We start from the raw sequence: 13356 nt of genomic DNA, 5'->3' as shown, positions 1-13356 counted from the left end.
GCAACATGACTGTGATAACTGTACTTTATCAAGTACTACTAGAATAGACACTGAAAGATTTATATATTTGACTTTACCAGACTGCAAATCAGTGTCTTTCAATAATCTAGTTAAAGCAGCTGATCACAATATGGTGTGTACCCAATGTAAGTCTGCAATGCTGTCCACATTATTTCTACAAAGTTATGGTCACTATGTCATTTTAATGTTCTAACGATGTAGACCTGATGGAACGAAATTGACAACTTCTATTAAAAATGTTGTGGCTTCTCAGTTATCAATTTCAGGAAGAACATTTGGAACTGTAGCTATTATTTATCATGACGGTCTTTCAACAACATCAGGGCATTACATATGTTATTTAAAAAGTTGTAAAGGTTGGACCCTTTGTAACGATACTCATTTGACTTTTAAGCAACGTTTGCCTTTTGACTTAAAAAATTCATATCTATTGTTTTTAGAACCGAAATTTAAGTAAAGGTAATTGGCCTATGAAGACGGGAGCAGTTAATAAAGGTTAGTTTGCTATTTAAAAACGGTAATTTCAGAGTTTCTTTTAATTAATTTGAAAGTATGCTCATACATCTAACACTATTTGGCCTAATGGAAAAGTTAAGGAATGAGCAAAGAGTCATGAGTGAAAAAAAGGAGTATATGAAAATAATGAAAATATTTCAGATGTTCTTGGAGCTTTTCTTCTAGAAAGTCGATGAAATGGAATTTTTAGTGAACAGCAGAGTACTTTCCAACGAGAAACAGACCTTCATGATATACTATTCGGCCTAAAGGAAAAGTAAGTGAATCAAAGATTAGTGTATATTTGTTATTTTTAACTTTGGATGGGTTTTTTAAAACACAATCTTTTTGATTGTGTTTTTTTTCCCCGCTGTAATATGATGAGTAGTTTGAACTCACTTTTTTAAGTGAAATTCAATATATCCTGAGAACAGCAAAAATAAACTATGTAACATGTTGTACAAGTTAATCTATAGTTTGTATTCTGTAATCTAAATTATTTTCCCATTGTCTCACACTCACTTTTCTTTTTCCACCCTCTTCCAGCTTTTTTTTACTCACTTATAATGTCTTTCTTTCACTCTCTTTCAACCCCGTTCCTTTACTCCACTTCTTTCACAACCCCTCATTCTCATTTCAACTGTCTGCATCCCCTCTCTCCCTTGCATAACTTTTCAGCTTTCAGTCTCTCTGCTTTACTTCCCTTTCCGTATTTTCCTCCTTTGCTCTTTTAGTAATTCATCTTTACTCACTCAGCAGTATTGTCGCAGTCTATCACTATAAATCACCCACTCTCCCTCGCTTATCTTTGTTTGCTCCTTTCTTTTGACCTCTTCTCTCTATTTTTCGTTCACTACCTCTATGTCCTCAGTGCCTCACTCTCCTTGTGTTATGTTCACTTGTGTTTATCTACCTTCTATCATTTCTTTTACAACAACTTCACTGCTCCTCTGTCATCGTTCTTCATCCCATTTCTTTTACTCTGGTTCCATTACTATCCCTCATTTCCTTTCTTTCAATGTCTTTCTCTTTACTTTCATCACCAAATTATTTTGTCTCAGTACCACTGTTTTAGTCGTCTTCTCCTCTCTTTCCTTTTTTTGCTCCCTTACTCGTTTCCTTTGCTCACTTATTGTACTCCACCTCACTCAGTTTTTCTCTTAGTGTGTCTGTCTACTAACTTCCTCACTCCATTTCCCTCAGTCATTGTATATTATCCTCTCTCCCTTCATCCCTTCACTTTGACTGTCTTCACTTACTCTCAGTTATCTTCTATTTCTCAATCTTCTAAATGCATCCTTAATTAGAATCTTTTCCGTCTCTGTTATTATCTTTTTACTTACCACTGTTTCCTGACTTAGTTTTGCTAACTCACATTGTTTTAGTATCTTTCTTACCTTCAGTTCATTTCTCTGTTCTTCTCTTCCTCTGTGTCAGTGAAACTATATGCCTTACTCTTAGTAATTTGCTCTCCTTCTATTTCTTTTTTTCTCTTTTTATCCTTCTACCTTACTTTATTTCCCTTTCTGTGTCCTTCACTCTTACTTTATTTCTAAATACACTGTTATGATTTTTAACCTCTTCATTTGTATCTTTTAATTTAAAATACATATTTTACTAATTATAACTTATTTTTTCTTCTCTCTTTCACAGATACAACGTGTAGTAATAAAATTTAATTAAAGTTACATTTATTATATGGTAAGTATGACTATAAAAATGTATTTTGTCATCACCTTTTGCTTTAAGCTCACTAATATTTTCTCAACCAACCTCACTCCTGTGTCTTTACTCTGCTTCCCTCACTTATTCTTATTCTCCATGTTTACTCCAATTTCCCTATTTCCCCTCTCATATTCAACTTCTTTCAATCCCTATTCTTTACTTCACTTACCCTCTGTTCCCTTCCTTTGCTTCTTCACTCATTCTGTTTTTCTTAATTATTTACCTTACTCCTACACACACACCTCATCCCCCTCCCAACGCATACACACACCTCTAACATACACCCCACACACACACCACACACACACCTCATACACACAAAAAATCCCCCCACACACACTCTTCACACACACACACACATTCCATACACACACATACATCGCACACATATACACCCCACACCCATACACTCCTCACACATATTTCACACACCCTCACCTCCACCCACAAAAAAACACCCCACACAGCCACACCCACAGACACACCTTACACACCCACACCCCGACCTACACCCACTGACTCCCTATAAGTCACACACACTGCATTACTTATCTTTCTTTGCTGTTTCACTCAAACCCATTCAGGTACTGTTTCTTTTACTCTCTTTGTCCTTTCTCTTTGTCACTCCTCATGTCTTATCCTAATTCAATTTTTCACCCTCTTTCACCCCTCTTTACTTATACTAACTGGTCTTTTCTTACCCTCCCTCACCGTTCTTCATTTATCCCGGTTCCGCCACTACCCTTCATTCTCCATTTTTTACTGTCCTTTCTTTTTCTTTCAACACCTACTCACATTCTCCCTCTATCTCTACTTTAGTCTTCTTCCTCTCTCTTCCCTTCTTTCGCTCCTTTAGTCATTTTACTTTTCTCACTTTAACCCTATTACACCTTCCCTGTTTTTTACTATGTAATAAACAATCCTTCTGTGTTCAACCTGTAGCTCTCTTTCTCTTAACATTACTTTCTTTGTGTTCTTCCCTCATGCTAACTCCTTCATTATATTTTTTTTTTCAAGTTTTTTTGGGTGCGCGCCCCGGTACGCGTACCCTAAGAAAAAAAAATTGACAGAGATTCTTTAAAAATATAGATTTATTTTTATAAATGAAAGGTAGTTCTAAAAAGAACTGTTTTTTTCTTCTTTTTGTTGTTTTATATATGTTTTTAATGTTTTTTTGAACATTTTGTACTTGTTTTTGGCTTTTCAAAACAGTTTTATATTTTTTTTGTATTTTTTATGGGGAGAAACAAAAAAAAGGGAATTGAAAATGGCTCAACTGGAGCAAAAAACAAAAAATGGAAAATATTACTTTTTTGGGGGGCAATTGTGATTGTCACCAGCAAGGAGGACGAGCTTTACGCTCTTTTCACCATAGGCGATGAGCTTGCCACATTCAATACATGTGATTCTAAAATCTGCAAATCGTGGTTGAATACAAGGCATCATCTCCGTTGTTTCTGGTCCCGATGGAGTGGGTTGCTTTCTTTTGGAGGTGGTCCTTGAATACTGGGGGAGGTTACTGGCCAGTTCTCTGATCTCTGCAGCAGAGTAGTTGTTAGGATGCTTGCGGGTCATATGTAGAATCATGGTATTATTACCAAAGGAATATTTTTTGTTTGGGTTGCCCCTTGAGAGTTCCATGCCACAGATTCGACAAGTTACCTTGGCCGCATTAACTTTTTTCTTGCCCTCTGGGATTGAAAAAAACTCCAATACAATGTGTGGCCTTGGCTTGTATGGGGTATTTTCTTCAGGCAGCCATCTTCTCCCCTCCTCCTCTGTGATTCTAGAGAAGAAACACTATTCCTTGGTCTTTAGCAAAACAGACTCAACAGTCTGGAAGGGGAAAGGTGACTGCAAACAATTTATATATTTCACTACTGCACTCTAGTGTGAATGTCTGACTCATTCTGCGAGTGCATAAGCAATGACTGGCTTCTAATACTACTAAAACTTGACAACAAGATAGGTTGGACTTTCATTTCAACCCTTTCCAATTTACATAACTTTCAACCCTACCCCCATTCTGCTCAGTGCCTGTTACCATAGTAACAGTTCATGGAACACTCAACTGAGCAAACAGGTCACAAGTTCAGCACACAATGTTGCAAATCCAAACAGCAAGTGTGCTTGACTTTTCAAAATATCAGCTTATCCTATGTAATGTTCCTTTCAAACAATTTTCATTAACCAATAAGAAACATGCTTTTAAAACACAGAAACATGCACCCTATTTTTCAGTCTATAATTTTCTCAGACAGCCAATCATTTCTTTTTTTAAACTGCATCTTATCCACCATTTTAGAAACATCTTAGTTTTCAAACTGCCCATTTCACATACAGACACCTTCTGAGTGCATCCAGACCTCCCTTCAAGATGCTTAGAGTGTGGATTGTGGGGCAGAGCTATATTTTCTGGAGCCAAAGGTATGCAGAAAACAGAGGTATTGACAAAGACCTAGCTTTGCCAAATGTAGACATTAAATGGATTGGACAGAGAGGATTAAAGTGGCACAAATTGATACCATTGGTTAAATCCTTTTTGCATCTCCAACACCCTGACCTCATAATTGTGCACTGTGGTGGCAATGACCTAGGAACTTTGACTGGGATACGTCTGGAAATGCTTATGAAGGACACCTTTGGAGAATTGATGTCACTTTTCCCCCAAACTACCTTTGTCTATTCTAACATATGCCAAAGACAGAAAAGGAAATTGGTCTAATCAATTTTGTCCACTGATTGAGAAAGCTAGGAAACAGGTCAATAAAGCTGTTTCTGCTTATCTCCGAGATTATAGGATGGGGTCCATTTACCACAAAAATCACCGTTTTAATATGGATGGCATCTATAGGAGAGATGGTGTACATTTTACAGATGAGGGTAACAGAGTCTTCCTCATCAACTTTAGACTCCACATAGGTACTAACTTATAGGTACCAAAATCTCTCAATAAACACAAGGGTTCTTTTTAGAGCCACCTACGATCTAAACACATAAGCTTGATGTATATGTAAAGAATATTACATTTTTTTTGCTTGGAGTCGCTCACCCAGCATGTTTTGGAGTCGTGCACCCAACGCTTTCACACCAGGAGGCCCGCTGGGAGTCACGCACCCAATTTGTTCACACCAGGGGGCCGCGCTGAGCGCAGCGCTGGGTGCGTGATTTTTTTTAGCACCTACCACTAATTTCTATTGTCCCCGGGGACCCCATCCCCCGGGGCCTATATACAATGTTGGGGACCGTGGGGGTAGCCCCAATGCCCCCACGATCCTACCGGCTTGCCGTGTCCTGAGAGAGACGGCATTGCTTTTCCATATGGGAAGCTGCTAACATGCAGCTCCCCGCGTGGAAAAGCAATTCTGCGTTTGATTTTTGAACTCTTCCAAAGTCCAAACCAGAGTTTGCTACGGTAGGGCGTGAGAAGTGCTCCCGCCCTACCGTAGCAAACTGCAGTGTCCCGGGGGTGGGCACCCCCGGGACACTGCAGGAGCCGGCCCTGGGGGGTGGCGGTCCCCAGGGCCACAACAAGGCTACAGTACGGCCCCCCTCCTCAATTTACAAAGCTCCAGTGGTTGTGGTTCCAGGGCTGGGGGGCAATCACGGACCCCCAGTTTTACTATTTAGTGCCCCAGGGAGGTGGCAGTCCCCTGGGCGGCCGTGAGCCCCCCAACCATATATTTTATAGCCCGGGGGATGCTGTCCCTGGGGCTGGGGGGTGTGAGCCCACCCGCATATATTTGATAAAAGCCCCGGGATTGGCGTCCCTGGGGATGGGGGCCCCCCATTACATTAAATAGTTTTACCCCGGGATTTCATCCTTCGGGGGCTGATTATTAAAGAAGCACGGGAACCTGTGCTTCGTTTTTTTATTTTCATGGCAGGATCCACGCACCTTGCGCGATTTTCCCAATTTAAAAAAATTGTTTGGGTCCTTTTGGGACCCCCTAAGCAGGCCTGGGGAGTCAGGGTGTTTCTACCCTACCCCCTTTTTGCGTTTTGCACACTTTTTTGAGGGCTTTCTCGCGCCTCGGTTCTACTGAGGCACAAGATGGCTGCCAACACTTTCTGGTTTGGAGTGTTGACAGCCAATTAGCATTCAGCTCGTGATCAGGAGGGTGCGCGCAGGGTGCGCACAGGGTGAGCGGATCCACCATGGCCATAGATATATATATTTGTTTTTACTTTTCATTTTCTCAGCAGCTACTGAACAGATTTACACAATTTAACAAAAAGCCACCTTTCTGAACCAAGGGCTACCTCTTTGCCAAATTTGGAGTAATTCTATTCAGCAGTTCCGGCTGTAGCCGCAGCTAAAGTTTCCTACTGAAAATTGCATGGGGACAACACGTATTTGGCCCCCCTTTTTTCTTGGTCCCCGCTTGACGAATCATCCACAAACTTTCAGGATAGGAGTGGACCAGAGCTGACCATAATTTTTTAAAATTTTGCGAAGATTCGTCAACCGGCGCCAAAGTTATTGCAAATAGAATGTTGCAGATTTCCTATGGAAAATAGGTCCTAACTATAACTACCTACTAGCGACCGCCGGTAGGTAATTACCTACTGGCGGTCGCCAGTAGGTAGTTATAGTTAGGATTGTTTTCCATAGGGAAATCGCAACATTCTATTGGAAATAACTTTGGCGCCGGTTGAGGAATCTGCCTGAAAGTTTCCTCAAATTTGCCTCGCGGCTCTCCGCTCCTTCCCTGAAAGTTTTGGGGGATTCGTCAATCGGGGGCTGAGATAAAAGGGGGGTCCCAAAACGTGTTTTCCCCATGTTAATTTCCATAGGGCGGTCGAACTCACTTTTAGCTCGAACGGCTGAATGGATTTTCACCAAACTTGCCAAAATTGTAGGGACTGGTAGCCCGATGTGCCTTTGCTATGTCTCAAGATATGTGCTCCAGAGGATTTTGAGTAATTTAGGTTTAAAAAAAAATATATATCTATAGCCGCGCCCCGGTACGCGCTCCGGGGAGCGCACCGGGCGCGCTATGCGACTTGCGCACGGAAAGCTGATTGGCTCTCGGGTGTCTGTAAACATTCGAAACAGTCCGCAGCGGCCGCCATCTTGTGTCTCGATCCTACCGAGAGGTGGCAAAAAATCAAGGGGGAAATGACCAAAAGGGGGCAGGGTACACCCCCCTGAACCCCTAGGTTTGATGTGGGGGCCATAAAAGGGTCCCGCGGGACAAAAAAATTTTTTTTTTCTTTCGATTTTCGCAGGGGGGAGCGCCCGGTACGCGCACCGGGGAGCGTACCGGGGAGCGTACCACGGGGAATACCCAGTGAAATAGGAAAATAATAATTTAAAGTGATTAGAGGTAGGGTAGCTCTGCATAGAGTTGTTGTATTGTTTGGGTGTTTTAAGTACCAACATGTAGGTACCAATGCTGAGTCTTACATTTAATGTACACCGTTTCCTCTGTAGATATCTTGCATGTTGTTACAGAAGTTATTGTGGTATATGGAATCCATATCATAGTCTGTCAGGAAAGCAGAAAGAACATGGAGGCAGGAGATGAAAAAGAGATGTCAAATAATATAGTGGGAGAAAGGAAGTAACTATGAGCAAAATTACTATGTAACATAAAAAAGTTGCACAGTATACTATAAGTCTGAATTTACATTATAATCATGTTGGTACTAGTTTATGAATTACATATAAAAATGAATAATGTCTCGAACAATTTTTGATTATTAAATATAAATTTATTTTTCTTATTCTTTTTCCAAATTTATCAGAACTTCTAACAACACATTGTCGGAAATGTCGTAATTTTCAATCAGCGAATCTACTGCTTCTACACATTGAACTAATTCATAGTCCCGTGATTCATCCATGAAATCTAAGTCAACATTGTCTTCAATAACTTTTTCAGCGTTGTTCTCCAGAACAATTTTGAAGGAAATATTCTGCTCTCCTTCCATTTTCTTGCTGTAATTTGCATGAAAAAATAAATATATCAGTAGAGATAGGGCACTGTTGGGTTTAAGTTCAGAGAGGTAGTTTTGATTTTTTAACAGTGAAGTTATCTTTGGGCAGTGTATGGTATCAGGCTGGAAGTAGAAATATAAAAAAGTGTATATCATAAAGCCTAAGTAAATTCATAATTATACAAGACAAGCCTAACTCCATCCATAACTATAACAGAGAAGCCTATCTCAATCTACAACTATTACAGAGGGATAGTATATAACTATCAGAAAATGTTTTCCAAATTAACTTAAAGTGCACAACATACTTCAGTTTTCAAAATAACATCTTACCTTTGAAAAAGAAGTTTAAGTTCTCAGTGAAAATCCTTTTGAAATGTACTTCAGGAAGAAGTAGTCAAAATGGCTGTGTTTCCCTCTCTTTCTTTATATATATTCATGTACATAACCAATCAAATGTCATGAAATAATAGTAGAAAATGAAAGTAACATTTTAATTGGTTTTAAATTCTAACACTTCAGATGTGTTTTTGTCAAGTAATTCACCTCAGGATATTTAGAGAGGGCTACAGGCCAAATGGTTTAATGGAATTCCACCAAATTTGGGAAAATGGTAGGGACTGGTATGTAGTATGGCCTATTCTATATTTGGTGAAAGTGTCTCCAGTGGTTTTTATGTAAATTAACTATTAAAAATTTTTGGGGGCGCTTCCTGGTGCGCGCCCCGGTACGCGTACCGGCAGCGCGACGGGAGTATCCATTTTGTGTTTTGGTAGATTTGAGACAGAAAATGGAGGACAAACAACGTTGGGAATGGGTATAAGGGGGCACGGTAGGCACTCCCTGACCCTCTAGGTTTTCTGAGGGGGTCTTAGGAGGCCCATATAGGCAAAAAAAAATGTTAATTTTTCGCGGGGGGAGCGCCCGGTACCCGCACCGGGAAGCGTACCGGGGAGCGTACTTTGGTGAAAAATAGTGAAAAAAGTTAGAAAAAGATAATCATTTGGAGTGATCAAAGGTAGGGTAGCCCTGAAAAGAGCTTTTGGGTTCTGTGGCTGATTTAGGTACCTACAAGTAGGTACCAATGCACAATCTTAAATTCAGGAGGAATATTCTATTCCCCTCATCTGAGAAGTGCACACCATCTGCTCTGTATATATCTTGCATGTTGTAACGCAAGTTGTTGTATATTGAACCCATTCCATAGTCTCTCATGTAAGCAGAAACAGATTTATTCACATGTTTCCGTGCTTTCTCAAATTATGGACAAAATTGGTTGGACCAGTTCCATTTCTGTCTTTGGCATATATTGGAATATACCATGGCAGTTTGTGGAAAAATTGTCATCAATTGCCCAAAGGTGTCCTTTAAAAGCATCTCCAGACCTACCCCAGTCAAAGTGCCTAGGTCATTTCCACCACAGTGCAAAATTATGAGGTCAGGGTGTGGCAGATGGTAAAAGGTTTTCACCAATGGTATCAATTGATGACATCTCAATCCTCTTTGGCCAATCCATTGTATGTGCACATTTGGTAAATCAAGGTTGTGAAAATTTCTGGTAGCTGCATAGCTTTGACCCCAGTGAATGTAGCTATGTCCAATAATCCAGACAGAGTACATGGTGAAAGGAGGTTCTGGTGCAGTCAGATGAAGTGTAGGAATGAAATGGCAGTTGGAACAGTAGGAGTTTGCAAAAAAAACTGTGGAGTTTCAGTGCTCTTGAATCACAAGCAATGATTGGTGGATTCAGATAGTTGAAAACTGAAAGTTAGGGTGCATGGTTCTGTTGTGTGAAAGAAGTAATTTGAATGGTTAAGAAAAAGTCATTTAAAGAAAGATTGCAGTGGATAAGCTGGTGTATTGAGAGGTCAAACATGCTTGCTGATTTGATTTGCAACATTGTAGAATAAACTTTTAACCCTGGGAAATCAGTGAGGAGGGAGTTGCTATGGTAACAGGTAGAAAGGGCTGAGGAGGGAAGGGTGTTGATTTGAAAATAGAGAGGGAAGAGTTTTGATTGGTTACCATGAGGAATATGTGTATAGAATTAGAGGTTTTCTGTGCCATTAATGGTTGCAGTGCCTGGAGAACATACCTTTTGCTCTGCTAAAGAAATATTGGTGTGTGTATCTGACACTGTTCTGAATCTCCTAAAGCATTTGCAAAGGTGAGTTATGATTCATTTAGATAGAGAGTTCAGATTAAGAAGCCCATTGATTTTCTTTGCTGTTGGTTTGTGTGATGCTTTTTGAAAATGCATGGTTTCTATATTTGTAAAATAGAGGATTTGTATTTTGTGAAATAGTGATGTTTCAGTAGTGAAGTTAAATGGTTGTACATAGGACTTGCACTCTGTATCTAAAATGCTATTTTAAAAATCAATTTTAGGGTAAATCAATGGGTTTCAGTAGTGAAAATGAATGCTTGTACATAGGACCTGTGTTCTATTCCTAAAATGGTAATTGAAAAATGATTTTAGTGCAAATCAATGGGTTTCAGTAGTGAAAATGAATGCTTGTATATAGGATCTGTGCTGTGTTTCTAAAATGTTAATTGAAAAACGATTTTAGTGCAAAACAATGGGTTTTAGTAGTGAAAATGAATGCTTGTAAATAGGATCTGTGCTCTGTTCATAAAATATTAAATAAAAAACGATTTTAGGGCAAATTAATGGCTTTCAGTAGTGAAAATGAATGCTTGTACATAGGACCTGTGTTCTGTTCCTAAAATGGTAATTGAAAAACGATTTTATTGCAAATCCATGGCTTTAACATTTTTAAGAAGGAATAAATAGTGTGTGCATAATTGTATAAAAATATTTGAATCTTTTACATGTTACCTGTTTTACCTCAGATTGGGAAGCAGACTGAGTTTCTTTGCTGTTGGTTTGTTTCATTTTTTGGGTAATGCTTGGTAGGAATGTTTGCAAGAGATAGGAAATGTATTTTGTAAAATAGTGACTTTTCAGTACTGAAATGGAATGATTGTACATAGGACCTGCACTGTGTTTCAAAAATGTTATTGAAAAATCGATTTTGGGGCAAATTAATAGCTTTTACATTTTTGGGAAAGAATAAAAAGTGTGTGCATGATTAAATAAAATAATTTGAAGCGTTCACAATCATGTCACCTGTGTTACCTCAGATTAGGAAGCACACTGAGCGCCTTATTTATGAAAACAGCGATGCGTCACTTTTCACTGTGCACTCCTTATGACACCAATGATGCATTATATTTAATGTATGACGCATCATGTTTCTAGGACTTACAGATAAGTCAGTATTTCTGATGTATCTGTAAGCGCAAAAGTGACGAATTTCTGGAGTGTGTCACAAAAATGACGCAACTCCAGCAATGCATCCTTTCACATGGGGAAAGCCCCATGTGAAAGCGTTTGCCTCAGTCTTACGCCTGCTGTGAGGCAGGTGCAAGATTTTGACGTAACAGTGTCCTAAAAGTGACGCAGTGAAATCTCATAGATTTCACTGCGTCACTATTACGAGGCTTTTTGCGGTGGAATGCCCCCTCTGTGTACATTACACCTGACAGAGGTATAATGTGGCGCAGAGGTTTAAAAAGTGACGCATCTAAATACATTTGTCACTTTTTAAATATGGCGCAAAAAGGCACATGTTTTATGCCGCCGATGCGTCACAAAAAGTGACGCATCAGCAGTGCAAAACTGACGCAGGGCCTCATAAATGAGGTTCCGCTTTTTTTGCACACTACTCCAGTTTAGTCCTGTCCACTGCACTCTTGGACACAAGCCTCACTTTTTGTGCTCCCCTGGACAGGCTTCATCTCATCTGCACTCCTGCTTAGGTGTCAGAATCCTTTCACATGGGGAAAGCCCCATGTGAAAGCGTTTGCCTCAGTCTTACGCCTGCTGTGAGGCAGGTGCAAGATTTTGACGTAACAGTGTCCTAAAAGTGATGCAGTGAAATCTCATAGATTTCACTGCGTCACTATTACGAGGCTTTTTGCGGAGAAATGACCCTCTGTGTACATTACACCTGACAGAGGTATAATGTGGCGCAGAGGTTTAAAAAATGACACATCTACCTACATGCGTCACTTTTTAAATATGGCGCAACAAGGCACATGTTTTATGCCGCCGATGCATCACAAAAAGTGACGCATCAGTAGCGCAAAACTAACGCAGGGCTTTATAAATGAGGCTCATCTTTTTTTTGCACACTACTCCAGTTTAGTCCTGTCCACTGCACTCTTGGACACAAGCCTCACCGTTTGTGCTCCCCTGGACAGGCTTCCTCACATCTGCACTCCTGCTTAGGCCTCATAATCTTTTTTTAGAATAATATTTGAAAAACAGAGAAAAGGTCATATGTATAAGCTTTTCATTACACTACTGAAACATTTTTGGGGCAAATTAATGTCTTTTACATTTTTGAGAAAGAATAAATAGTGTGTGCATGATTACATAAAAAAATTTGACCTTTTCACAATCATGTCAACTGTGTTACCTCAGATTAGGAAGTAGATTGTGCAGATGAGGTGAGGCATGTCCAGAGGGACAGAGGAGGCGAGGCCTGTGTTCAAGACTGTAGTGGGAGAGAGGCTTTTCTTGGAGAGTGTAGGTGGTGAGACCTGTGTCTAAGAGTGCAGTGGACTAGGCTTCATGAAGCCTATCCCCAACTGCACTCTTAGACACAGGTCTCAGGTTCTTTGCACCTGTGGACAGACCTCTTTTCTACTACACTTTTCAATAGAGGCCATACCTCTTGTGCACCCCTAGACAATCCTTACCTCATCTGCAACCCTGAATAGACTTCAACTAATTGGCATGCTTAGACAGGCCTCAGCTTATTTACACCCTTGGACATGCGTCACCTCATCTGATGCTTGTCCAAGGGTGAGAGGAGGTTAGTCCTCTCCACTGTAGTCATGGACACTGAATGCTAGTACATAGGACCTGCACTGTGTGTCTAAAATGTTATTTAAAAAAAGATTTTGGTGAAAAACAATGACTTTTACTTTTTTGAGAAGGAATAAATAGTGTCTGCATGATTAAATACATATATTTCATCCTTTCACAATAATGTCACCTGTGTTACCTAAGATTAGGAAGTAGATTGTGTAGATGAGGTGAGGCATGTCCAGAGGGACAGACGAGGTGAGGCCTGTGTTCAAGACTGTAGTGGGAGAGAGGCC

Source organism: Lissotriton helveticus, chromosome 1_1 (genome assembly GCF_964261635.1).
Source record: "Lissotriton helveticus chromosome 1_1, aLisHel1.1, whole genome shotgun sequence".
Taxonomy (NCBI): domain Eukaryota; kingdom Metazoa; phylum Chordata; class Amphibia; order Caudata; family Salamandridae; genus Lissotriton; species Lissotriton helveticus.
Note: the sequence above shows the minus strand (reverse complement) of the source record.